General features: G+C 47.7%; 19 non-coding genes across 19 annotated transcripts; all 19 read left to right on the top strand.

Annotated features, from left to right (window-relative positions):
• Positions 1-180: 180 nt before the first annotated feature.
• On the top strand, positions 181-344 carry LOC134957662 (U1 spliceosomal RNA). The gene has a single exon (XR_010186703.1). It is a non-coding gene; the product is annotated as a U1 spliceosomal RNA (small nuclear RNA).
• A 1236-nt stretch (positions 345-1580) lies between these two features.
• LOC134957658 (U1 spliceosomal RNA) lies at positions 1581-1744 on the top strand. The gene has a single exon (XR_010186700.1). It is a non-coding gene; the product is annotated as a U1 spliceosomal RNA (small nuclear RNA).
• Positions 1745-2975: 1231 nt separating this feature from the next.
• Positions 2976-3139, top strand: LOC134958614 (U1 spliceosomal RNA). The gene has a single exon (XR_010187078.1). It is a non-coding gene; the product is annotated as a U1 spliceosomal RNA (small nuclear RNA).
• A 1230-nt stretch (positions 3140-4369) lies between these two features.
• LOC134958564 (U1 spliceosomal RNA) lies at positions 4370-4533 on the top strand. Its single transcript, XR_010187064.1, has one exon. It is a non-coding gene; the product is annotated as a U1 spliceosomal RNA (small nuclear RNA).
• Positions 4534-5769: 1236 nt separating this feature from the next.
• LOC134957842 (U1 spliceosomal RNA) lies at positions 5770-5933 on the top strand. The gene has a single exon (XR_010186763.1). It is a non-coding gene; the product is annotated as a U1 spliceosomal RNA (small nuclear RNA).
• A 1236-nt stretch (positions 5934-7169) lies between these two features.
• LOC134958282 (U1 spliceosomal RNA) lies at positions 7170-7333 on the top strand. Its single transcript, XR_010186933.1, has one exon. It is a non-coding gene; the product is annotated as a U1 spliceosomal RNA (small nuclear RNA).
• Positions 7334-8564: 1231 nt separating this feature from the next.
• LOC134957838 (U1 spliceosomal RNA) lies at positions 8565-8728 on the top strand. The gene has a single exon (XR_010186762.1). It is a non-coding gene; the product is annotated as a U1 spliceosomal RNA (small nuclear RNA).
• A 1236-nt stretch (positions 8729-9964) lies between these two features.
• Positions 9965-10128, top strand: LOC134958278 (U1 spliceosomal RNA). The gene has a single exon (XR_010186931.1). It is a non-coding gene; the product is annotated as a U1 spliceosomal RNA (small nuclear RNA).
• Positions 10129-11359: 1231 nt separating this feature from the next.
• LOC134958560 (U1 spliceosomal RNA) lies at positions 11360-11523 on the top strand. Its single transcript, XR_010187062.1, has one exon. It is a non-coding gene; the product is annotated as a U1 spliceosomal RNA (small nuclear RNA).
• Positions 11524-12763: 1240 nt separating this feature from the next.
• Positions 12764-12927, top strand: LOC134958681 (U1 spliceosomal RNA). The gene has a single exon (XR_010187092.1). It is a non-coding gene; the product is annotated as a U1 spliceosomal RNA (small nuclear RNA).
• Positions 12928-14166: 1239 nt separating this feature from the next.
• LOC134958649 (U1 spliceosomal RNA) lies at positions 14167-14330 on the top strand. The gene has a single exon (XR_010187085.1). It is a non-coding gene; the product is annotated as a U1 spliceosomal RNA (small nuclear RNA).
• A 1235-nt stretch (positions 14331-15565) lies between these two features.
• LOC134957531 (U1 spliceosomal RNA) lies at positions 15566-15729 on the top strand. The gene has a single exon (XR_010186644.1). It is a non-coding gene; the product is annotated as a U1 spliceosomal RNA (small nuclear RNA).
• A 1239-nt stretch (positions 15730-16968) lies between these two features.
• Positions 16969-17132, top strand: LOC134958182 (U1 spliceosomal RNA). Its single transcript, XR_010186901.1, has one exon. It is a non-coding gene; the product is annotated as a U1 spliceosomal RNA (small nuclear RNA).
• A 1236-nt stretch (positions 17133-18368) lies between these two features.
• On the top strand, positions 18369-18532 carry LOC134959094 (U1 spliceosomal RNA). Its single transcript, XR_010187176.1, has one exon. It is a non-coding gene; the product is annotated as a U1 spliceosomal RNA (small nuclear RNA).
• A 1236-nt stretch (positions 18533-19768) lies between these two features.
• LOC134958275 (U1 spliceosomal RNA) lies at positions 19769-19932 on the top strand. The gene has a single exon (XR_010186930.1). It is a non-coding gene; the product is annotated as a U1 spliceosomal RNA (small nuclear RNA).
• A 1231-nt stretch (positions 19933-21163) lies between these two features.
• On the top strand, positions 21164-21327 carry LOC134958557 (U1 spliceosomal RNA). The gene has a single exon (XR_010187061.1). It is a non-coding gene; the product is annotated as a U1 spliceosomal RNA (small nuclear RNA).
• Positions 21328-22563: 1236 nt separating this feature from the next.
• LOC134958675 (U1 spliceosomal RNA) lies at positions 22564-22727 on the top strand. Its single transcript, XR_010187091.1, has one exon. It is a non-coding gene; the product is annotated as a U1 spliceosomal RNA (small nuclear RNA).
• A 1235-nt stretch (positions 22728-23962) lies between these two features.
• LOC134955326 (U1 spliceosomal RNA) lies at positions 23963-24126 on the top strand. The gene has a single exon (XR_010185915.1). It is a non-coding gene; the product is annotated as a U1 spliceosomal RNA (small nuclear RNA).
• A 1239-nt stretch (positions 24127-25365) lies between these two features.
• Positions 25366-25529, top strand: LOC134957519 (U1 spliceosomal RNA). Its single transcript, XR_010186634.1, has one exon. It is a non-coding gene; the product is annotated as a U1 spliceosomal RNA (small nuclear RNA).
• The last annotated feature ends 225 nt before the right edge of the window (positions 25530-25754 follow it).

Below are 25754 nucleotides of genomic sequence, written 5' to 3'. Positions count from 1 at the left end.
GGGGTGCTTCAGGAACAGTCACCCTTCCTCCTTCCCATGTCAACGTGAAGAGATGCAGCCTCCCTGCAGTTTTCTTTTCCCGTCCCCTGCCGAGAGTTCACTTGTCATGGCTCCGGTCAACCTCCTTCACTTGACGGGGGTGTGCCCAAGCAGGGGCCCTCCTGAGCCCTAGTCCAACTCATACTTACCTGGCAGGGGAGATACCATGATCACAAAGGTGGTTCTCCCAGGGCGAGGCTCATCCATTGCACTCCGGGTGTGCTGACCCCTGCGATTTCCCCAAATGCGGGAAACTCGACTGCATAATTTGTGGTAGTGGGGGACTGCGTTCGCGCTTTCCCCTGATCATCTCTGGTAAAAGTCAGATCTTTTTGTGTGCTGCTGGTGCTGTCTCTTCCTTTGCTGTTTCCATCCTTTTCTTCATTTCAACCCTCCCTCCACTGGACCCCTGTGCCCGTTAAGGTGCGCTTCTATCTTTCACTCAGCGCTCTCTTCTCATCTCTTCTCCTGTGCGCTGGCTGCATGCTTCCTTGCTTTTTCCGGCCTTGTACTGTGCTTCGCATATACAACCAATACAGGGCGCTGCAGGACCCACACGGTTTCACTTGCTTTGTAAAGTAGGCCCCCAGATTGTGTCAGATATGAGGGGGAGAGAGAAAAAAAACTTTGCTCCCTCATTTCATGCAGTAGCTTGTCTACTTTGTAAAATGGTAGGCCTCGCTGGGCTGCCGTAGTCTTCCTACACATAGTAAGCGTTTAAATTGAGGCGGCAAAAACTAGAAGAAAGAGAGCATTTTTGGTTTGCGTGCAGATTTTGGGCAGGTGGATTGGTGGCAAAACACAAAGTATTTGTCTATGGTGCTTATAAGACGGGGGACAAAAGAAAAAAAATCACATTTGCTTTTGGTTCACTTGCTTGAGAAATACGCTTTTTGGGCCATTTGGGTGAAACAACTTTTGACGTGTTCAAATCAGTAAAAAGACTAATGGCTTTTTTGAGACTACAAAGTCTTTTGAAAGAAAAAACAAACAAACAAAAACCAAGGTATAATTTGTGTGAGTGCCGCAGGGGGGATAATAAAGAAAGAAAAAATAAATAAAAAGAAATCCGTGACGACGACGTTCGGACGAGCGCTAACGTCGGACAATGGTCTCGGTGCGAGGATGAGAAAACCCTCAGCAGCGAGGGGGTTAAATCTCAAGCTGCCTTTTATATTTTATTTTCCAATTTAAGAACCCATTGAGACATAGGACGGTGCACTGCCTGTTGCTTTTCATATGGAGATGAGGGTTGCAGCTACTGTAACTGTGCCCGACTGCTTTTATGACATGACGGTATGCAAATTCATCTGCTGCAGTGTGCCCTGGGAAGGATTTGCACTAGTTGTGCGCATAGTTTGGGGGTGCTTCAGGAACAGTCACCCTTCCGCCTTCCCATGTCAACGTGAAGAGATGCAGCCTCCCTGCAGTTTTCTTTTCCCGTCCCCTGCCGAGAGTTCACTTGTCATGGCTCCGGTCAACCTCCTTCACTTGACGGGGGTGTGCCCAAGCAGGGGCCCTCCTGAGCCCTAGTCCAACTCATACTTACCTGGCAGGGGAGATACCATGATCACAAAGGTGGTTCTCCCAGGGCGAGGCTCATCCATTGCACTCCGGGTGTGCTGACCCCTGCGATTTCCCCAAATGCGGGAAACTCGACTGCATAATTTGTGGTAGTGGGGGACTGCGTTCGCGCTTTCCCCTGATCATCTCTGGTAAGAGTCAGATCTTTTTGTGTGCTGCTGGTGCTGTCTCTTCCTTTGCTGTTTCCATCCTTTTCTTCATTTCAACCCTCCCTCCACTGGACCCCTGTGCCCGTTAAGGTGCGCTTCTATCTTTCACTCAGCGCTCTCATCTCTTCTCCTGTGCGCTGGCTGCATGCTTCCTTGCTTTTTCCGGCCTTGTACTGTGCTTCGCATATACAACCAATACAGGGCGCTGCAGGACCCACACGGTTTCACTTGCTTTGTAAAGTAGGCCCCCAGATTGTGTCAGATATGAGGGGGAGAGAGAAAAAAAACTTTGCTCCCTCATTTCATGCAGTAGCTTGTCTACTTTGTAAAATGGTAGGCCTCGCTGGGCTGCCGTAGTCTTCCTACACATAGTAAGCGTTTAAATTGAGGCGGCAAAAACTAGAAGAAAGAGAGCATTTTTGGTTTGCGTGCAGATTTTGGGCAGGTGGATTGGTGGCAAAACACAAAGTATTTGTCTATGGTGCTTATAAGACGGGGGACAAAAGAAAAAAAATCACATTTGCTTTTGGTTCACTTGCTTGAGAAATACGCTTTTTGGGCCATTTGGGTGAAACAACTTTTGACGTGTTCAAATCAGTAAAAAGACTAATGGCTTTTTTGAGACTACAAAGTCTTTTGAAAGAAAAAACAAACAAACAAAAACCAAGGTATAATTTGTGTGAGTGCCGCAGGGGGGATAAGAAAGAAAGAAAAAATAAATAAAAAGAAATCCGTGACGACGACGTTCGGACGAGCGCTAACGTCGGAAAATGGTCTCGGTGCGAGGATGAGAAAACCCTCAGCAGCGAGGGGGTTAAATCTCAAGCTGCCTTTTATATTTTATTTTCCAATTTAAGAACCCATTGAGACATAGGACGGTGCACTGCCTGTTGCTTTTCATATGGAGATGAGGGTTGCAGCTACTGTAACTGTGCCCGACTGCTTTTATGACATGACGGTATGCAAATTCATCTGCTGCAGTGTGCCCTGGGAAGGATTTGCACTAGTTGTGCGCATAGTTTGGGGGTGCTTCAGGAACAGTCACCCTTCCGCCTTCCCATGTCAACGTGAAGAGATGCAGCCTCCCTGCAGTTTTCTTTTCCCGTCCCCTGCCGAGAGTTCACTTGTCATTGCTCCGGTCAACCTCCTTCACTTGACGGGGGTGTGCCCAAGCAGGGGCCCTCCTGAGCCCTAGTCCAACTCATACTTACCTGGCAGGGGAGATATCTTGATCACAAAGGTGGTTCTCCCAGGGCGAGGCTCATCCATTGCACTCCGGGTGTGCTGACCCCTGCGATTTCCCCAAATGCGGGAAACTCGACTGCATAATTTGTGGTAGTGGGGGACTGCGTTCGCGCTTTCCCCTGATCATCTCTGGTAAAAGTCAGATCTTTTTGTGTGCTGCTGGTGCTGTCTCTTCCTTTGCTGTTTCCATCCTTTTCTTCATTTCAACCCTCCCTCCACTGGACCCCTGTGCCCGTTAAGGTGCGCTTCTATCTTTCACTCAGCGCTCTCATCTCTTCTTCTGTGCGCTGGCTGTATGCTTCCTTGCTTTTTCCGGCCTTGTACTGTGCTTCGCATATACAACCAATACAGGGCGCTGCAGGACCCACACGGTTTCACTTGCTTTGTAAAGTAGGCCCCCAGATTGTGTCAGATATGAGGGGGAGAGAGAAAAAAAACTTTGCTCCCTCATTTCATGCAGTAGCTTGTCTACTTTGTAAAATGGTAGGCCTCGCTGGGCTGCCGTAGTCTTCCTACACATAGTAAGCGTTTAAATTGAGGCGGCAAAAACTAGAAGAAAGAGAGCATTTTTGGTTTGCGTGCAGATTTTGGGCAGGTGGATTGGTGGCAAAACACAAAGTATTTGTCTATGGTGCTTATAAGACGGGGACAAAAGAAAAAAAATCACATTTGCTTTTGGTTCACTTGCTTGAGAAATACGCTTTTTGGGCCATTTGGGTGAAACAACTTTTGACGTGTTCAAATCAGTAAAAAGACTAATGGCTTTTTTGAGACTACAAAGTCTTTTGAAAGAAAAAACAAACAAACAAAAACCAAGGTATAATTTGTGTGAGTGCCGCAGGGGGGATAAGAAAGAAAGAGAACATAAATAAAAAGAAATCCGTGACGACGACGTTCGGACGAGCGCTAACGTCGGAAAATGGTCTCGGTGCGAGGATGAGAAAACCCTCAGCAGCGAGGGGGTTAAATCTCAAGCTGCCTTTTATATTTTATTTTCCAATTTAAGAACCCATTGAGACATAGGACGGTGCACTGCCTGTTGCTTTTCATATGGAGATGAGGGTTGCAGCTACTGTAACTGTGCCCGACTGCTTTTATGACATGACGGTATGCAAATTCATCTGCTGCAGTGTGCCCTGGGAAGGATTTGCACTAGTTGTGCGCATAGTTTGGGGGTGCTTCAGGAACAGTCACCCTTCCGCCTTCCCATGTCAACGTGAAGAGATGCAGCCTCCCTGCAGTTTTCTTTTCCCGTCCCCTGCCGAGAGTTCACTTGTCATGGCTCCGGTCAACCTCCTTCACTTGACGGGGGTGTGCCCAAGCAGGGGCCCTCCTGAGCCCTAGTCCAACTCATACTTACCTGGCAGGGGAGATACCATGATCACAAAGGTGGTTCTCCCAGGGCGAGGCTCATCCATAGCACTCCGGGTGTGCTGACCCCTGCGATTTCCCCAAATGCGGGAAACTCGACTGCATAATTTGTGGTAGTGGGGGACTGCGTTCGCGCTTTCCCCTGATCATCTCTGGTAAAAGTCAGATCTTTTTGTGTGCTGCTGGTGCTGTCTCTTCCTTTGCTGTTTCCATCCTTTTCTTCATTTCAACCCTCCCTCCACTGGACCCCTGTGCCCGTTAAGGTGCGCTTCTATCTTTCACTCAGCGCTCTCTTCTCATCTCTTCTCCTGTGCGCTGGCTGCATGCTTCCTTGCTTTTTCCGGCCTTGTACTGTGCTTCGCATATACAACCAATACAGGGCGCTGCAGGACCCACACGGTTTCACTTGCTTTGTAAAGTAGGCCCCCAGATTGTGTCAGATATGAGGGGGAGAGAGAAAAAAAACTTTGCTCCCTCATTTCATGCAGTAGCTTGTCTACTTTGTAAAATGGTAGGCCTCGCTGGGCTGCCGTAGTCTTCCTACACATAGTAAGCGTTTAAATTGAGGCGGCAAAAACTAGAAGAAAGAGAGCATTTTTGGTTTGCGTGCAGATTTTGGGCAGGTGGATTGGTGGCAAAACACAAAGTATTTGTCTATGGTGCTTATAAGACGGGGGACAAAAGAAAAAAAATCACATTTGCTTTTGGTTCACTTGCTTGAGAAATACGCTTTTTGGGCCATTTGGGTGAAACAACTTTTGACGTGTTCAAATCAGTAAAAAGACTAATGGCTTTTTTGAGACTACAAAGTCTTTTGAAAGAAAAAACAAACAAACAAAAACCAAGGTATAATTTGTGTGAGTGCCGCAGGGGGGATAAGAAAGAAAGAAAAAATAAATAAAAAGAAATCCGTGACGACGACGTTCGGACGAGCGCTAACGTCGGAAAATGGTCTCGGTGCGAGGATGAGAAAACCCTCAGCAGCGAGGGGGTTAAATCTCAAGCTGCCTTTTATATTTTATTTTCCAATTTAAGAACCCATTGAGACATAGGACGGTGCACTGCCTGTTGCTTTTCATATGGAGATGAGGGTTGCAGCTACTGTAACTGTGCCCGACTGCTTTTATGACATGACGGTATGCAAATTCATCTGCTGCAGTGTGCCCTGGGAAGGATTTGCACTAGTTGTGCGCATAGTTTGGGGGTGCTTCAGGAACAGTCACCCTTCCTCCTTCCCATGTCAACGTGAAGAGATGCAGCCTCCCTGCAGTTTTCTTTTCCCGTCCCCTGCCGAGAGTTCACTTGTCATGGCTCCGGTCAACCTCCTTCACTTGACGGGGGTGTGCCCAAGCAGGGGCCCTCCTGAGCCCTAGTCCAACTCATACTTACCTGGCAGGGGAGATACCATGATCACAAAGGTGGTTCTCCCAGGGCGAGGCTCATCCATTGCACTCCGGGTGTGCTGACCCCTGCGATTTCCCCAAATGCGGGAAACTCGACTGCATAATTTGTGGTAGTGGGGGACTGCGTTTGCGCTTTCCCCTGATCATCTCTGGTAAAAGTCAGATCTTTTTGTGTGCTGCTGGTGCTGTCTCTTCCTTTGCTGTTTCCATCCTTTTCTTCATTTCAACCCTCCCTCCACTGGACCCCTGTGCCCGTTAAGGTGCGCTTCTATCTTTCACTCAGCGCTCTCTTCTCATCTCTTCTCCTGTGCGCTGGCTGCATGCTTCCTTGCTTTTTCCGGCCTTGTACTGTGCTTCGCATATACAACCAATACAGGGCGCTGCAGGACCCACACGGTTTCACTTGCTTTGTAAAGTAGGCCCCCAGATTGTGTCAGATATGAGGGGGAGAGAGAAAAAAAACTTTGCTCCCTCATTTCATGCAGTAGCTTGTCTACTTTGTAAAATGGTAGGCCTCGCTGGGCTGCCGTAGTCTTCCTACACATAGTAAGCGTTTAAATTGAGGCGGCAAAAACTAGAAGAAAGAGAGCATTTTTGGTTTGCGTGCAGATTTTGGGCAGGTGGATTGGTGGCAAAACACAAAGTATTTGTCTATGGTGCTTATAAGACGGGGGACAAAAGAAAAAAAATCACATTTGCTTTTGGTTCACTTGCTTGAGAAATACGCTTTTTGGGCCATTTGGGTGAAACAACTTTTGACGTGTTCAAATCAGTAAAAAGACTAATGGCTTTTTTGAGACTACAAAGTCTTTTGAAAGAAAAAACAAACAAACAAAAACCAAGGTATAATTTGTGTGAGTGCCGCAGGGGGGATAATAAAGAAAGAAAAAATAAATAAAAAGAAATCCGTGACGACGACGTTCGGACGAGCGCTAACGTCGGACAATGGTCTCGGTGCGAGGATGAGAAAACCCTCAGCAGCGAGGGGGTTAAATCTCAAGCTGCCTTTTATATTTTATTTTCCAATTTAAGAACCCATTGAGACATAGGACGGTGCACTGCCTGTTGCTTTTCATATGGAGATGAGGGTTGCAGCTACTGTAACTGTGCCCGACTGCTTTTATGACATGACGGTATGCAAATTCATCTGCTGCAGTGTGCCCTGGGAAGGATTTGCACTAGTTGTGCGCATAGTTTGGGGGTGCTTCAGGAACAGTCACCCTTCCGCCTTCCCATGTCAACGTGAAGAGATGCAGCCTCCCTGCAGTTTTCTTTTCCCGTCCCCTGCCGAGAGTTCACTTGTCATGGCTCCGGTCAACCTCCTTCACTTGACGGGGGTGTGCCCAAGCAGGGGCCCTCCTGAGCCCTAGTCCAACTCATACTTACCTGGCAGGGGAGATACCATGATCACAAAGGTGGTTCTCCCAGGGCGAGGCTCATCCATTGCACTCCGGGTGTGCTGACCCCTGTGATTTCCCCAAATGCGGGAAACTCGACTGCATAATTTGTGGTAGTGGGGGACTGCGTTCGCGCTTTCCCCTGATCATCTCTGGTAAAAGTCAGATCTTTTTGTGTGCTGCTGGTGCTGTCTCTTCCTTTGCTGTTTCCATCCTTTTCTTCATTTCAACCCTCCCTCCACTGGACCCCTGTGCCCGTTAAGGTGCGCTTCTATCTTTCACTCAGCGCTCTCATCTCTTCTCCTGTGCGCTGGCTGTATGCTTCCTTGCTTTTTCCGGCCTTATACTGTGCTTCGCATATACAACCAATACAGGGCGCTGCAGGACCCACACGGTTTCACTTGCTTTGTAAAGTAGGCCCCCAGATTGTGTCAGATATGAGGGGGAGAGAGAAAAAAAACTTTGCTCCCTCATTTCATGCAGTAGCTTGTCTACTTTGTAAAATGGTAGGCCTCGCTGGGCTGCCGTAGTCTTCCTACACATAGTAAGCGTTTAAATTGAGGCGGCAAAAACTAGAAGAAAGAGAGCATTTTTGGTTTGCGTGCAGATTTTGGGCAGGTGGATTGGTGGCAAAACACAAAGTATTTGTCTATGGTGCTTATAAGACGGGGGACAAAAGAAAAAAAATCACATTTGCTTTTGGTTCACTTGCTTGAGAAATACGCTTTTTGGGCCATTTGGGTGAAACAACTTTTGACGTGTTCAAATCAGTAAAAAGACTAATGGCTTTTTTGAGACTACAAAGTCTTTTGAAAGAAAAAACAAACAAACAAAAACCAAGGTATAATTTGTGTGAGTGCCGCAGGGGGGATAAGAAAGAAAGAAAAAAGAAATAAAAAGAAATCCGTGACGACGACGTTCGGACGAGCGCTAACGTCGGAAAATGGTCTCGGTGCGAGGATGAGAAAACCCTCAGCAGCGAGGGGGTTAAATCTCAAGCTGCCTTTTATATTTTATTTTCCAATTTAAGAACCCATTGAGACATAGGACGGTGCACTGCCTGTTGCTTTTCATATGGAGATGAGGGTTGCAGCTACTGTAACTGTGCCCGACTGCTTTTATGACATGACGGTATGCAAATTCATCTGCTGCAGTGTGCCCTGGGAAGGATTTGCACTAGTTGTGCGCATAGTTTGGGGGTGCTTCAGGAACAGTCACCCTTCCTCCTTCCCATGTCAACGTGAAGAGATGCAGCCTCCCTGCAGTTTTCTTTTCCCGTCCCCTGCCGAGAGTTCACTTGTCATGGCTCCGGTCAACCTCCTTCACTTGACGGGGGTGTGCCCAAGCAGGGGCCCTCCTGAGCCCTAGTCCAACTCATACTTACCTGGCAGGGGAGATACCATGATCACAAAGGTGGTTCTCCCAGGGCGAGGCTCATCCATTGCACTCCGGGTGTGCTGACCCCTGCGATTTCCCCAAATGCGGGAAACTCGACTGCATAATTTGTGGTAGTGGGGGACTGCGTTTGCGCTTTCCCCTGATCATCTCTGGTAAAAGTCAGATCTTTTTGTGTGCTGCTGGTGCTGTCTCTTCCTTTGCTGTTTCCATCCTTTTCTTCATTTCAACCCTCCCTCCACTGGACCCCTGTGCCCGTTAAGGTGCGCTTCTATCTTTCACTCAGCGCTCTCTTCTCATCTCTTCTCCTGTGCGCTGGCTGCATGCTTCCTTGCTTTTTCCGGCCTTGTACTGTGCTTCGCATATACAACCAATACAGGGCGCTGCAGGACCCACACGGTTTCACTTGCTTTGTAAAGTAGGCCCCCAGATTGTGTCAGATATGAGGGGGAGAGAGAAAAAAAACTTTGCTCCCTCATTTCATGCAGTAGCTTGTCTACTTTGTAAAATGGTAGGCCTCGCTGGGCTGCCGTAGTCTTCCTACACATAGTAAGCGTTTAAATTGAGGCGGCAAAAACTAGAAGAAAGAGAGCATTTTTGGTTTGCGTGCAGATTTTGGGCAGGTGGATTGGTGGCAAAACACAAAGTATTTGTCTATGGTGCTTATAAGACGGGGGACAAAAGAAAAAAAATCACATTTGCTTTTGGTTCACTTGCTTGAGAAATACGCTTTTTGGGCCATTTGGGTGAAACAACTTTTGACGTGTTCAAATCAGTAAAAAGACTAATGGCTTTTTTGAGACTACAAAGTCTTTTGAAAGAAAAAACAAACAAACAAAAACCAAGGTATAATTTGTGTGAGTGCCGCAGGGGGGATAATAAAGAAAGAAAAAATAAATAAAAAGAAATCCGTGACGACAACGTTCGGACGAGCGCTAACGTCGGACAATGGTCTCGGTGCGAGGATGAGAAAACCCTCAGCAGCGAGGGGGTTAAATCTCAAGCTGCCTTTTATATTTTATTTTCCAATTTAAGAACCCATTGAGACATAGGACGGTGCACTGCCTGTTGCTTTTCATATGGAGATGAGGGTTGCAGCTACTGTAACTGTGCCCGACTGCTTTTATGACATGACGGTATGCAAATTCATCTGCTGCAGTGTGCCCTGGGAAGGATTTGCACTAGTTGTGCGCATAGTTTGGGGGTGCTTCAGGAACAGTCACCCTTCCGCCTTCCCATGTCAACGTGAAGAGATGCAGCCTCCCTGCAGTTTTCTTTTCCCGTCCCCTGCCGAGAGTTCACTTGTCATGGCTCCGGTCAACCTCCTTCACTTGACGGGGGTGTGCCCAAGCAGGGGCCCTCCTGAGCCCTAGTCCAACTCATACTTACCTGGCAGGGGAGATACCATGATCACAAAGGTGGTTCTCCCAGGGCGAGGCTCATCCATTGCACTCCGGGTGTGCTGACCCCTGTGATTTCCCCAAATGCGGGAAACTCGACTGCATAATTTGTGGTAGTGGGGGACTGCGTTCGCGCTTTCCCCTGATCATCTCTGGTAAAAGTCAGATCTTTTTGTGTGCTGCTGGTGCTGTCTCTTCCTTTGCTGTTTCCATCCTTTTCTTCATTTCAACCCTCCCTCCACTGGACCCCTGTGCCCGTTAAGGTGCGCTTCTATCTTTCACTCAGCGCTCTCATCTCTTCTCCTGTGCGCTGGCTGTATGCTTCCTTGCTTTTTCCGGCCTTATACTGTGCTTCGCATATACAACCAATACAGGGCGCTGCAGGACCCACACGGTTTCACTTGCTTTGTAAAGTAGGCCCCCAGATTGTGTCAGATATGAGGGGGAGAGAGAAAAAAAACTTTGCTCCCTCATTTCATGCAGTAGCTTGTCTACTTTGTAAAATGGTAGGCCTCGCTGGGCTGCCGTAGTCTTCCTACACATAGTAAGCGTTTAAATTGAGGCGGCAAAAACTAGAAGAAAGAGAGCATTTTTGGTTTGCGTGCAGATTTTGGGCAGGTGGATTGGTGGCAAAACACAAAGTATTTGTCTATGGTGCTTATAAGACGGGGGACAAAAGAAAAAAAATCACATTTGCTTTTGGTTCACTTGCTTGAGAAATACGCTTTTTGGGCCATTTGGGTGAAACAACTTTTGACGTGTTCAAATCAGTAAAAAGACTAATGGCTTTTTTGAGACTACAAAGTCTTTTGAAAGAAAAAACAAACAAACAAAAACCAAGGTATAATTTGTGTGAGTGCCGCAGGGGGGATAAGAAAGAAAGAAAACATAAATAAAAAGAAATCCGTGACGACGACGTTCGGACGAGCGCTAACGTCGGAAAATGGTCTCGGTGCGAGGATGAGAAAACCCTCAGCAGCGAGGGGGTTAAATCTCAAGCTGCCTTTTATATTTTATTTTCCAATTTAAGAACCCATTGAGACATAGGACGGTGCACTGCCTGTTGCTTTTCATATGGAGATGAGGGTTGCAGCTACTGTAACTGTGCCCGACTGCTTTTATGACATGACGGTATGCAAATTCATCTGCTGCAGTGTGCCCTGGGAAGGATTTGCACTAGTTGTGCGCATAGTTTGGGGGTGCTTCAGGAACAGTCACCCTTCCGCCTTCCCATGTCAACGTGAAGAGATGCAGCCTCCCTGCAGTTTTCTTTTCCCGTCCCCTGCCGAGAGTTCACTTGTCATGGCTCCGGTCAACCTCCTTCACTTGACGGGGGTGTGCCCAAGCAGGGGCCCTCCTGAGCCCTAGTCCAACTCATACTTACCTGGCAGGGGAGATACCATGATCACAAAGGTGGTTCTCCCAGGGCGAGGCTCATCCATAGCACTCCGGGTGTGCTGACCCCTGCGATTTCCCCAAATGCGGGAAACTCGACTGCATAATTTGTGGTAGTGGGGGACTGCGTTCGCGCTTTCCCCTGATCATCTCTGGTAAAAGTCAGATCTTTTTGTGTGCTGCTGGTGCTGTCTCTTCCTTTGCTGTTTCCATCCTTTTCTTCATTTCAACCCTCCCTCCACTGGACCCCTGTGCCCGTTAAGGTGCGCTTCTATCTTTCACTCAGCGCTCTCTTCTCATCTCTTCTCCTGTGCGCTGGCTGCATGCTTCCTTGCTTTTTCCGGCCTTGTACTGTGCTTCGCATATACAACCAATACAGGGCGCTGCAGGACCCACACGGTTTCACTTGCTTTGTAAAGTAGGCCCCCAGATTGTGTCAGATATGAGGGGGAGAGAGAAAAAAAACTTTGCTCCCTCATTTCATGCAGTAGCTTGTCTACTTTGTAAAATGGTAGGCCTCGCTGGGCTGCCGTAGTCTTCCTACACATAGTAAGCGTTTAAATTGAGGCAGCAAAAACTAGAAGAAAGAGAGCATTTTTGGTTTGCGTGCAGATTTTGGGCAGGTGGATTGGTGGCAAAACACAAAGTATTTGTCTATGGTGCTTATAAGACGGGGGACAAAAGAAAAAAAATCACATTTGCTTTTGGTTCACTTGCTTGAGAAATACGCTTTTTGGGCCATTTGGGTGAAACAACTTTTGACGTGTTCAAATCAGTAAAAAGACTAATGGCTTTTTTGAGACTACAAAGTCTTTTGAAAGAAAAAACAAACAAACAAAAACCAAGGTATAATTTGTGTGAGTGCCGCAGGGGGGATAAGAAAGAAAGAAAGAAAACATAAATAAAAAGAAATCCGTGACGACGACGTTCGGACGAGCGCTAACGTCGGAAAATGGTCTCGGTGCGAGGATGAGAAAACCCTCAGCAGCGAGGGGGTTAAATCTCAAGCTGCCTTTTATATTTTATTTTCCAATTTAAGAACCCATTGAGACATAGGACGGTGCACTGCCTGTTGCTTTTCATATGGAGATGAGGGTTGCAGCTACTGTAACTGTGCCCGACTGCTTTTATGACATGACGGTATGCAAATTCATCTGCTGCAGTGTGCCCTGGGAAGGATTTGCACTAGTTGTGCGCATAGTTTGGGGGTGCTTCAGGAACAGTCACCCTTCCGCCTTCCCATGTCAACGTGAAGAGATGCAGCCTCCCTGCAGTTTTCTTTTCCCGTCCCCTGCCGAGAGTTCACTTGTCATTGCTCCGGTCAACCTCCTTCACTTGACGGGGGTGTGCCCAAGCAGGGGCCCTCCTGAGCCCTAGTCCAACTCATACTTACCTGGCAGGGGAGATATCTTGATCACAAAGGTGGTTCTCCCAGGGCGAAGCTCATCCATTGCACTCCGGGTGTGCTGACCCCTGCGATTTCCCCAAATGCGGGAAACTCGACTGCATAATTTGTGGTAGTGGGGGACTGCGTTCGCGCTTTCCCCTGATCATCTCTGGTAAAAGTCAGATCTTTTTGTGTGCTGCTGGTGCTGCTTCTTCCTTTGCTGTTTCCATCCTTTTCTTCATTTCAACCCTCCCTCCACTGGACCCCTGTGCCCGTTAAGGTGCGCTTCTATCTTTCACTCAGCGCTCTCTTCTCATCTCTTCTCCTGTGCGCTGGCTGCATGCTTCCTTGCTTTTTCCGGCCTTGTACTGTGCTTCGCATATACAACCAATACAGGGCGCTGCAGGACCCACACGGTTTCACTTGCTTTGTAAAGTAGGCCCCCAGATTGTGTCAGATATGAGGGGGAGAGACAAAAAAAACTTTGCTCCCTCATTTCATGCAGTAGCTTGTCTACTTTGTAAAATGGTAGGCCTCGCTGGGCTGCCGTAGTCTTCCTACACATAGTAAGCGTTTAAATTGAGGCGGCGAAAACTAGAAGAAAGAGAGCATTTTTGGTTTGCGTGCAGATTTTGGGCAGGTGGATTGGTGGCAAAACACAAAGTATTTGTCTATGGTGCTTATAAGACGGGGGACAAAAGAAAAAAATCACATTTGCTTTTGGTTCACTTGCTTGAGAAATACGCTTTTTGGGCCATTTGGGTGAAACAACTTTTGACGTGTTCAAATCAGTAAAAAGACTAATGGCTTTTTTGAGACTACAAAGTCTTTTGAAAGAAAAAACAAACAAACAAACAAAAACCAAGGTATAATTTGTGTGAGTGCCGCAGGGGGGATAAGAAAGAAAGAAAAAAGAAATAAAAAGAAATCCGTGACGACGACGTTCGGACGAGCGCTAACGTCGGAAAATGGTCTCGGTGCGAGGATGAGAAAACCCTCAGCAGCGAGGGGGTTAAATCTCAAGCTGCCTTTTATATTTTATTTTCCAATTTAAGAACCCATTGAGACATAGGACGGTGCACTGCCTGTTGCTTTTCATATGGAGATGAGGGTTGCAGCTACTGTAACTGTGCCCGACTGCTTTTATGACATGACGGTATGCAAATTCATCTGCTGCAGTGTGCCCTGGGAAGGATTTGCACTAGTTGTGCGCATAGTTTGGGGGTGCTTCAGGAACAGTCACCCTTCCGCCTTCCCATGTCAACGCGAAGAGATGCAGCCTCCCTGCAGTTTTCTTTTCCCGTCCCCTGCCGAGAGTTCACTTGTCATGGCTCCGGTCAACCTCCTTCACTTGACGGGGGTGTGCCCAAGCAGGGGCCCTCCTGAGCCCTAGTCCAACTCATACTTACCTGGCAGGGGAGATACCATGATCACGAAGGTGGTTCTCCCAGAGCGAGGCTCATCCATTGCACTCCGGGTGTGCTGACCCCTGCGATTTCCCCAAATGCGGGAAACTCGACTGCATAATTTGTGGTAGTGGGGGGCTGCGTTCGCGCTTTCCCCTGATCATCTCTGGTAAAAGTCAGATCTTTTTGTGTGCTGCTGGTGCTGTCTCTTCCTTTGCTGTTTCCATCCTTTTCTTCATTTCAACCCTCCCTCCACTGGACCCCTGTGCCCGTTAAGGTGCGCTTCTATCTTTCACTCAGCGCTCTCTTCTCATCTCTTCTCCTGTGCGCTGGCTGCATGCTTCCTTGCTTTTTCCGGCCTTGTACTGTGCTTCGCATATACAACCAATACAGGGCGCTGCAGGACCCACACGGTTTCACTTGCTTTGTAAAGTAGGCCCCCAGATTGTGTCAGATATGAGGGGGAGAGACAAAAAAAACTTTGCTCCCTCATTTCATGCAGTAGCTTGTCTACTTTGTAAAATGGTAGGCCTCGCTGGGCTGCCGTAGTCTTCCTACACATAGTAAGCGTTTAAATTGAGGCGGCGAAAACTAGAAGAAAGAGAGCATTTTTGGTTTGCGTGCAGATTTTGGGCAGGTGGATTGGTGGCAAAACACGAAGTATTTGTCTATGGTGCTTATAAGACGGGGGACAAAAGAAAAAAAATCACATTTGCTTTTGGTTCACTTGCTTGAGAAATACGCTTTTTGGGCCATTTGGGTGAAACAACTTTTGACGTGTTCAAATCAGTAAAAAGACTAATGGCTTTTTTGAGACTACAAAGTCTTTTGAAAGAAAAAAAAAACAAACAAAAACCAAGCTATAATTTGTGTGAGTGCCGCAGGGGGGATAAGAAAGAAAGAAAAAATAAATAAAAAGAAATCCGTGACGACGACGTTCGGACGAGCGCTAACGTCGGAAAATGGTCTCGGTGCGAGGATGAGAAAACCCTCAGCAGCGAGGGGGTTAAATCTCAAGCTGCCTTTTATATTTTATTTTCCAATTTAAGAACCCATTGAGACATAGGACGGTGCACTGCCTGTTGCTTTTCATATGGAGATGAGGGTTGCAGCTACTGTAACTGTGCCCGACTGCTTTTATGACATGACGGTATGCAAATTCATCTGCTGCAGTGTGCCCTGGGAAGGATTTGCACTTTTGTGCGCATAGTTTGGGGGTGCTTCAGGAACAGTCACCCTTCCGCCTTCCCATGTCAACGCGAAGAGATGCAGCCTCCCTGCAGTTTTCTTTTCCCGTCCCCTGCCGAGAGTTCACTTGTCATGGCTCCGGTCAACCTCCTTCACTTGACGGGGGTGTGCCCAAGCAGGGGCCCTCCTGAGCCCTAGTCCAACTCATACTTACCTGGCAGGGGAGATACCATGATCACGAAGGTGGTTCTCCCAGGGCGAGGCTCATCCATTGCACTCCGGGTGTGCTGACCCCTGCGATTTCCCCAAATGCGGGAAACTCGACTGCATAATTTGTGGTAGTGGGGGACTGCGTTCGCGCTTTCCCCTGATCATTTCTGGTAAAAGTCAGATCTTTTTGTGTGCTGCTGGTGCTGTCTCTTCCTTTGCTGTTTCCATCCTTTTCTTCATTTCAACCCTCCCTCCACTGGACCCCTGTGCCCGTTAAGGTGCGCTTCTATCTTTCACTCAGCGCTCTCTTCTCATCTCTTCTCCTGTGCGCTGGCTGCATGCTTCCTTGCTTTTTCCGGCCTTGTACTGTGCTTCGCATATACAACCAATACAGGGCGCTGCAGGACCCACACGGTTTCACTTGCTTTGTAAAGTAGGCCCCCAGATTGTGTCAGATATGAGGGGGAGAGACAAAAAAAACTTTGCTCCCTCATTTCATGCAGTAGCTTGTCTACTTTGTAAAATGGTAGGCCTCGCTGGGCTGCCGTAGTCTTCCTACACATAGTAAGCGTTTAAATTGAGGCGGCGAAAACTAGAAGAAAGAGAGCATTTTTGGTTTGCGTGCAGATTTTGGGCAGGTGGATTGGTGGCAAAACACAAAGTATTTGTCTATGGTGCTTATAAGACGGGGGACAAAAGAAAAAAATCACATTTGCTTTTGGTTCACTTGCTTGAGAAATACGCTTTTTGGGCCATTTGGGTGAAACAACTTTTGACGTGTTCAAATCAGTAAAAAGACTAATGGCTTTTTTGAGACTACAAAGTCTTTTGAAAGAAAAAACAAACAAACAAACAAAAACCAAGGTATAATTTGTGTGAGTGCCGCAGGGGGGATAAGAAAGAAAGAAAAAAGAAATAAAAAGAAATCCGTGACGACGACGTTCGGACGAGCGCTAACGTCGGAAAATGGTCTCGGTGCGAGGATGAGAAAACCCTCAGCAGCGAGGGGGTTAAATCTCAAGCTGCCTTTTATATTTTATTTTCCAATTTAAGAACCCATTGAGACATAGGACGGTGCACTGCCTGTTGCTTTTCATATGGAGATGAGGGTTGCAGCTACTGTAACTGTGCCCGACTGCTTTTATGACATGACGGTATGCAAATTCATCTGCTGCAGTGTGCCCTGGGAAGGATTTGCACTAGTTGTGCGCATAGTTTGGGGGTGCTTCAGGAACAGTCACCCTTCCGCCTTCCCATGTCAACGCGAAGAGATGCAGCCTCCCTGCAGTTTTCTTTTCCCGTCCCCTGCCGAGAGTTCACTTGTCATGGCTCCGGTCAACCTCCTTCACTTGACGGGGGTGTGCCCAAGCAGGGGCCCTCCTGAGCCCTAGTCCAACTCATACTTACCTGGCAGGGGAGATACCATGATCACGAAGGTGGTTCTCCCAGGGCGAGGCTCATCCATTGCACTCCGGGTGTGCTGACCCCTGCGATTTCCCCAAATGCGGGAAACTTGACTGCATAATTTGTGGTAGTGGGGGACTGCGTTCGCGCTTTCCCCTGATCATCTCTGGTAAAAGTCAGATCTTTTTGTGTGCTGCTGGTGCTGTCTCTTCCTTTGCTGTTTCCATCCTTTTCTTCATTTCAACCCTCCCTCCACTGGACCCCTGTGCCCGTTAAGGTGCGCTTCTATCTTTCACTCAGCGCTCTCTTCTCATCTCTTCTCCTGTGCGCTGGCTGCATGCTTCCTTGCTTTTTCCGGCCTTGTACTGTGCTTCGCATATACAACCAATACAGGGCGCTGCAGGACCCACACGGTTTCACTTGCTTTGTAAAGTAGGCCCCCAGATTGTGTCAGATATGAGGGGGAGAGAGAAAAAAAACTTTGCTCCCTCATTTCATGCAGTAGCTTGTCTACTTTGTAAAATGGTAGGCCTCGCTGGGCTGCCGTAGTCTTCCTACACATAGTAAGCGTTTAAATTGAGGCGGCAAAAACTAGAAGAAAGAGAGCATTTTTGGTTTGCGTGCAGATTTTGGGCAGGTGGATTGGTGGCAAAACACAAAGTATTTGTCTATGGTGCTTATAAGACGGGGGACAAAAGAAAAAAAATCACATTTGCTTTTGGTTCACTTGCTTGAGAAATACGCTTTTTGGGCCATTTGGGTGAAACAACTTTTGACGTGTTCAAATCAGTAAAAAGACTAATGGCTTTTTTGAGACTACAAAGTCTTTTGAAAGAAAAAACAAACAAACAAAAACCAAGGTATAATTTGTGTGAGTGCCGCAGGGGGGATAAGAAAGAAAGAAAAAATAAATAAAAAGAAATCCGTGACGACGACGTTCGGACGAGCGCTAACGTCGGAAAATGGTCTCGGTGCGAGGATGAGAAAACCCTCAGCAGCGAGGGGGTTAAATCTCAAGCTGCCTTTTATATTTTATTTTCCAATTTAAGAACCCATTGAGACATAGGACGGTGCACTGCCTGTTGCTTTTCATATGGAGATGAGGGTTGCAGCTACTGTAACTGTGCCCGACTGCTTTTATGACATGACGGTATGCAAATTCATCTGCTGCAGTGTGCCCTGGGAAGGATTTGCACTAGTTGTGCGCATAGTTTGGGGGTGCTTCAGGAACAGTCACCCTTCCTCCTTCCCATGTCAACGTGAAGAGATGCAGCCTCCCTGCAGTTTTCTTTTCCCGTCCCCTGCCGAGAGTTCACTTGTCATGGCTCCGGTCAACCTCCTTCACTTGACGGGGGTGTGCCCAAGCAGGGGCCCTCCTGAGCCCTAGTCCAACTCATACTTACCTGGCAGGGGAGATACCATGATCACAAAGGTGGTTCTCCCAGGGCGAGGCTCATCCATTGCACTCCGGGTGTGCTGACCCCTGCGATTTCCCCAAATGCGGGAAACTCGACTGCATAATTTGTGGTAGTGGGGGACTTTGTTTGCGCTTTCCCCTGATCATCTCTGGTAAAAGTCAGATCTTTTTGTGTGCTGCTGGTGCTGTCTCTTCCTTTGCTGTTTCCATCCTTTTCTTCATTTCAACCCTCCCTCCACTGGACCCCTGTGCCCGTTAAGGTGCGCTTCTATCTTTCACTCAGCGCTCTCTTCTCATCTCTTCTCCTGTGCGCTGGCTGCATGCTTCCTTGCTTTTTCCGGCCTTGTACTGTGCTTCGCATATACAACCAATACAGGGCGCTGCAGGACCCACACGGTTTCACTTGCTTTGTAAAGTAGGCCCCCAGATTGTGTCAGATATGAGGGGGAGAGAGAAAAAAAAATTTGCTCCCTCATTTCATGCAGTAGCTTGTCTACTTTGTAAAATGGTAGGCCTCGCTGGGCTGCCGTAGTCTTCCTACACATAGTAAGCGTTTAAATTGAGGCGGCAAAAACTAGAAGAAAGAGAGCATTTTTGGTTTGCGTGCAGATTTTGGGCAGGTGGATTGGTGGCAAAACACAAAGTATTTGTCTATGGTGCTTATAAGACGGGGGACAAAAGAAAAAAAATCACATTTGCTTTTGGTTCACTTGCTTGAGAAATACGCTTTTTGGGCCATTTGGGTGAAACAACTTTTGACGTGTTCAAATCAGTAAAAAGACTAATGGCTTTTTTGAGACTACAAAGTCTTTTGAAAGAAAAAACAAACAAACAAAAACCAAGGTATAATTTGTGTGAGTGCCGCAGGGGGGATAATAAAGAAAGAAAAAATAAATAAAAAGAAATCCGTGACGACGACGTTCGGACGAGCGCTAACGTCGGACAATGGTCTCGGTGCGAGGATGAGAAAACCCTCAGCAGCGAGGGGGTTAAATCTCAAGCTGCCTTTTATATTTTATTTTCCAATTTAAGAACCCATTGAGACATAGGACGGTGCACTGCCTGTTGCTTTTCATATGGAGATGAGGGTTGCAGCTACTGTAACTGTGCCCGACTGCTTTTATGACATGACGGTATGCAAATTCATCTGCTGCAGTGTGCCCTGGGAAGGATTTGCACTAGTTGTGCGCATAGTTTGGGGGTGCTTCAGGAACAGTCACCCTTCCGCCTTCCCATGTCAACGTGAAGAGATGCAGCCTCCCTGCAGTTTTCTTTTCCCGTCCCCTGCCGAGAGTTCACTTGTCATGGCTCCGGTCAACCTCCTTCACTTGACGGGGGTGTGCCCAAGCAGGGGCCCTCCTGAGCCCTAGTCCAACTCATACTTACCTGGCAGGGGAGATACCATGATCACAAAGGTGGTTCTCCCAGGGCGAGGCTCATCCATTGCACTCCGGGTGTGCTGACCCCTGTGATTTCCCCAAATGCGGGAAACTCGACTGCATAATTTGTGGTAGTGGGGGACTGCGTTCGCGCTTTCCCCTGATCATCTCTGGTAAAAGTCAGATCTTTTTGTGTGCTGCTGGTGCTGTCTCTTCCTTTGCTGTTTCCATCCTTTTCTTCATTTCAACCCTCCCTCCACTGGACCCCTGTGCCCGTTAAGGTGCGCTTCTATCTTTCACTCAGCGCTCTCATCTCTTCTCCTGTGCGCTGGCTGTATGCTTCCTTGCTTTTTCCGGCCTTATACTGTGCTTCGCATATACAACCAATACAGGGCGCTGCAGGACCCACACGGTTTCACTTGCTTTGTAAAGTAGGCCCCCAGATTGTGTCAGATATGAGGGGGAGAGAGAAAAAAAACTTTGCTCCCTCATTTCATGCAGTAGCTTGTCTACTTTGTAAAATGGTAGGCCTCGCTGGGCTGCCGTAGTCTTCCTACACATAGTAAGCGTTTAAATTGAGGCGGCAAAAACTAGAAGAAAGAGAGCATTTTTGGTTTGCGTGCAGATTTTGGGCAGGTGGATTGGTGGCAAAACACAAAGTATTTGTCTATGGTGCTTATAAGACGGGGGACAAAAGAAAAAAAATCACATTTGCTTTTGGTTCACTTGCTTGAGAAATACGCTTTTTGGGCCATTTGGGTGAAACAACTTTTGACGTGTTCAAATCAGTAAAAAGACTAATGGCTTTTTTGAGACTACAAAGTCTTTTGAAAGAAAAAACAAACAAACAAAAACCAAGGTATAATTTGTGTGAGTGCCGCAGGGGGGATAAGAAAGAAAGAAAACATAAATAAAAAGAAATCCGTGACGACGACGTTCGGACGAGCGCTAACGTCGGAAAATGGTCTCGGTGCGAGGATGAGAAAACCCTCAGCAGCGAGGGGGTTAAATCTCAAGCTGCCTTTTATATTTTATTTTCCAATTTAAGAACCCATTGAGACATAGGACGGTGCACTGCCTGTTGCTTTTCATATGGAGATGAGGGTTGCAGCTACTGTAACTGTGCCCGACTGCTTTTATGACATGACGGTATGCAAATTCATCTGCTGCAGTGTGCCCTGGGAAGGATTTGCACTAGTTGTGCGCATAGTTTGGGGGTGCTTCAGGAACAGTCACCCTTCCGCCTTCCCATGTCAACGTGAAGAGATGCAGCCTCCCTGCAGTTTTCTTTTCCCGTCCCCTGCCGAGAGTTCACTTGTCATGGCTCCGGTCAACCTCCTTCACTTGACGGGGGTGTGCCCAAGCAGGGGCCCTCCTGAGCCCTAGTCCAACTCATACTTACCTGGCAGGGGAGATACCATGATCACAAAGGTGGTTCTCCCAGGGCGAGGCTCATCCATAGCACTCCGGGTGTGCTGACCCCTGCGATTTCCCCAAATGCGGGAAACTCGACTGCATAATTTGTGGTAGTGGGGGACTGCGTTCGCGCTTTCCCCTGATCATCTCTGGTAAAAGTCAGATCTTTTTGTGTGCTGCTGGTGCTGTCTCTTCCTTTGCTGTTTCCATCCTTTTCTTCATTTCAACCCTCCCTCCACTGGACCCCTGTGCCCGTTAAGGTGCGCTTCTATCTTTCACTCAGCGCTCTCTTCTCATCTCTTCTCCTGTGCGCTGGCTGCATGCTTCCTTGCTTTTTCCGGCCTTGTACTGTGCTTCGCATATACAACCAATACAGGGCGCTGCAGGACCCACACGGTTTCACTTGCTTTGTAAAGTAGGCCCCCAGATTGTGTCAGATATGAGGGGGAGAGAGAAAAAAAACTTTGCTCCCTCATTTCATGCAGTAGCTTGTCTACTTTGTAAAATGGTAGGCCTCGCTGGGCTGCCGTAGTCTTCCTACACATAGTAAGCGTTTAAATTGAGGCAGCAAAAACTAGAAGAAAGAGAGCATTTTTGGTTTGCGTGCAGATTTTGGGCAGGTGGATTGGTGGCAAAACACAAAGTATTTGTCTATGGTGCTTATAAGACGGGGGACAAAAGAAAAAAAATCACATTTGCTTTTGGTTCACTTGCTTGAGAAATACGCTTTTTGGGCCATTTGGGTGAAACAACTTTTGACGTGTTCAAATCAGTAAAAAGACTAATGGCTTTTTTGAGACTACAAAGTCTTTTGAAAGAAAAAACAAACAAACAAAAACCAAGGTATAATTTGTGTGAGTGCCGCAGGGGGGATAAGAAAGAAAGAAAACATAAATAAAAAGAAATCCGTGACGACGACGTTCGGACGAGCGCTAACGTCGGAAAATGGTCTCGGTGCGAGGATGAGAAAACCCTCAGCAGCGAGGGGGTTAAATCTCAAGCTGCCTTTTATATTTTATTTTCCAATTTAAGAACCCATTGAGACATAGGACGGTGCACTGCCTGTTGCTTTTCATATGGAGATGAGGGTTGCAGCTACTGTAACTGTGCCCGACTGCTTTTATGACATGACGGTATGCAAATTCATCTGCTGCAGTGTGCCCTGGGAAGGATTTGCACTAGTTGTGCGCATAGTTTGGGGGTGCTTCAGGAACAGTCACCCTTCCGCCTTCCCATGTCAACGTGAAGAGATGCAGCCTCCCTGCAGTTTTCTTTTCCCGTCCCCTGCCGAGAGTTCACTTGTCATTGCTCCGGTCAACCTCCTTCACTTGACGGGGGTGTGCCCAAGCAGGGGCCCTCCTGAGCCCTAGTCCAACTCATACTTACCTGGCAGGGGAGATATCTTGATCACAAAGGTGGTTCTCCCAGGGCGAAGCTCATCCATTGCACTCCGGGTGTGCTGACCCCTGCGATTTCCCCAAATGCGGGAAACTCGACTGCATAATTTGTGGTAGTGGGGGACTGCGTTCGCGCTTTCCCCTGATCATCTCTGGTAAAAGTCAGATCTTTTTGTGTGCTGCTGGTGCTGCTTCTTCCTTTGCTGTTTCCATCCTTTTCTTCATTTCAACCCTCCCTCCACTGGACCCCTGTGCCCGTTAAGGTGCGCTTCTATCTTTCACTCAGCGCTCTCTTCTCATCTCTTCTCCTGTGCGCTGGCTGCATGCTTCCTTGCTTTTTCCGGCCTTGTACTGTGCTTCGCATATACAACCAATACAGGGCGCTGCAGGACCCACACGGTTTCACTTGCTTTGTAAAGTAGGCCCCCAGATTGTGTCAGATATGAGGGGGAGAGACAAAAAAAACTTTGCTCCCTCATTTCATGCAGTAGCTTGTCTACTTTGTAAAATGGTAGGCCTCGCTGGGCTGCCGTAGTCTTCCTACACATAGTAAGCGTTTAAATTGAGGCGGCGAAAACTAGAAGAAAGAGAGCATTTTTGGTTTGCGTGCAGATTTTGGGCAGGTGGATTGGTGGCAAAACACAAAGTATTTGTCTATGGTGCTTATAAGACGGGGGACAAAAGAAAAAAATCACATTTGCTTTTGGTTCACTTGCTTGAGAAATACGCTTTTTGGGCCATTTGGGTGAAACAACTTTTGACGTGTTCAAATCAGTAAAAAGACTAATGGCTTTTTTGAGACTACAAAGTCTTTTGAAAGAAAAAAAAAACAAACAAAAACCAAGCTATAATTTGTGTGAGTGCCGCAGGGGGGATAAGAAAGAAAGAAAAAATAAATAAAAAGAAATCCGTGACGACGACGTTCGGACGAGCGCTAACGTCGGAAAATGGTCTCGGTGCGAGGATGAGAAAACCCTCAGCAGCGAGGGGGTTAAATCTCAAGCTGCCTTTTATATTTTATTTTCCAATTTAAGAACCCATTGAGACATAGGACGGTGCACTGCCTGTTGCTTTTCATATGGAGATGAGGGTTGCAGCTACTGTAACTGTGCCCGACTGCTTTTATGACATGACGGTATGCAAATTCATCTGCTGCAATGTGCCCTGGGAAGGATTTGCACTAGTTGTGCGCATAGTTTGGGGGTGCTTCAGGAACAGTCACCCTTCCGCCTTCCCATGTCAACGTGAAGAGATGCAGCCTCCCTGCAGTTTTCTTTTCCCGTCCCCTGCCGAGAGTTCACTTGTCATGGCTCCGGTCAACCTCCTTCACTTGACGGGGGTGTGCCCAAGCAGGGGCCCTCCTGAGCCCTAGTCCAACTCATACTTACCTGGCAGGGGAGATACCATGATCACGAAGGTGGTTCTCCCAGGGTGAGGCTCATCCATTGCACTCCGGGTGTGCTGACCCCTGCGATTTCCCCAAATGCGGGAAACTCGACTGCATAATTTGTGGTAGTGGGGGACTGCGTTCGCGCTTTCCCCTGATCATCTCTGGTAAAAGTCAGATCTTTTTGTGTGCTGCTGGTGCTGTCTCTTCCTTTGCTGTTTCCATCCTTTTCTTCATTTCAACCCTCCCTCCACTGGACCCCTGTGCCCGTTAAGGTGCGCTTCTATCTTTCACTCAGCGCTCTCTTCTCATCTCTTCTCCTGTGCGCTGGCTGCATGCTTCCTTGCTTTTTCCGGCCTTGTACTGTGCTTCGCATATACAACCAATACAGGGCGCTGCAGGACCCACACGGTTTCACTTGCTTTGTAAAGTAGGCCCCCAGATTGTGTCAGATATGAGGGGGAGAGAGAAAAAAAATTTTGCTCCCTCATTTCATGCAGTAGCTTGTCTACTTTGTAAAATGGTAGGCCTCGCTGGGCTGCCGTAGTCTTCCTACACATAGTAAGCGTTTAAATTGAGGCGGCGAAAACTAGAAGAAAGAGAGCATTTTTGGTTTGCGTGCAGATTTTGGGCAGGTGGATTGGTGGCAAAACACAAAGTATTTGTCTATGGTGCTTATAAGACGGGGGACAAAAGAAAAAAAAAATCACATTTGCTTTTGGTTCACTTGCTTGAGAAATACGCTTTTTGGGCCATTTGGGTGAAACAACTTTTGACGTGTTCAAATCAGTAAAAAGACTAATGGCTTTTTTGAGACTACAAAGTCTTTTGAAAGAAAAAACAAACAAACAAACAAAAACCAAGGTATAATTTGTGTGAGTGCCGCAGCCCCCCTGAAAGAAAGAAAAAATAAATAAAAAGAAATCCGTGACGACGACGTTCGGACGAGCGCTAACGTCGGAAAATGGTCTCGGTGCGAGGATGAGAAAACCCTCAGCAGCGAGGGGGTTAAATCTCAAGCTGCCTTTTATATTTTATTTTCCAATTTAAGAACCCATTGAGACATAGGACGGTGCACTGCCTGTTGCTTTTCATATGGAGATGAGGGTTGCAGCTACTGTAACTGTGCCCGACTGCTTTTATGACATGACGGTATGCAAATTCATCTGCTGCAGTGTGCCCTGGGAAGGATTTGCACTTTTGTGCGCATAGTTTGGGGGTGCTTCAGGAACAGTCACCCTTCCGCCTTCCCATGTCAACGCGAAGAGATGCAGCCTCCCTGCAGTTTTCTTTTCCCGTCCCCTGCCGAGAGTTCACTTGTCATGGCTCCGGTCAACCTCCTTCACTTGACGGGGGTGTGCCCAAGCAGGGGCCCTCCTGAGCCCTAGTCCAACTCATACTTACCTGGCAGGGGAGATACCATGATCACGAAGGTGGTTCTCCCAGGGCGAGGCTCATCCATTGCACTCCGGGTGTGCTGACCCCTGCGATTTCCCCAAATGCGGGAAACTCGACTGCATAATTTGTGGTAGTGGGGGACTGCGTTCGCGCTTTCCCCTGATCATTTCTGGTAAAAGTCAGATCTTTTTGTGTGCTGCTGGTGCTGTCTCTTCCTTTGCTGTTTCCATCCTTTTCTTCATTTCAACCCTCCCTCCACTGGACCCCTGTGCCCGTTAAGGTGCGCTTCTATCTTTCACTCAGCGCTCTCTTCTCATCTCTTCTCCTGTGCGCTGGCTGCATGCTTCCTTGCTTTTTCCGGCCTTGTACTGTGCTTCGCATATACAA

This window comes from Pseudophryne corroboree, chromosome 1 (assembly GCF_028390025.1).
Source record: "Pseudophryne corroboree isolate aPseCor3 chromosome 1, aPseCor3.hap2, whole genome shotgun sequence".
In the NCBI taxonomy this organism is placed as follows: Eukaryota; Metazoa; Chordata; class Amphibia; order Anura; family Myobatrachidae; genus Pseudophryne; species Pseudophryne corroboree.
This window is presented reverse-complemented; position numbering and strand designations above follow the sequence as displayed.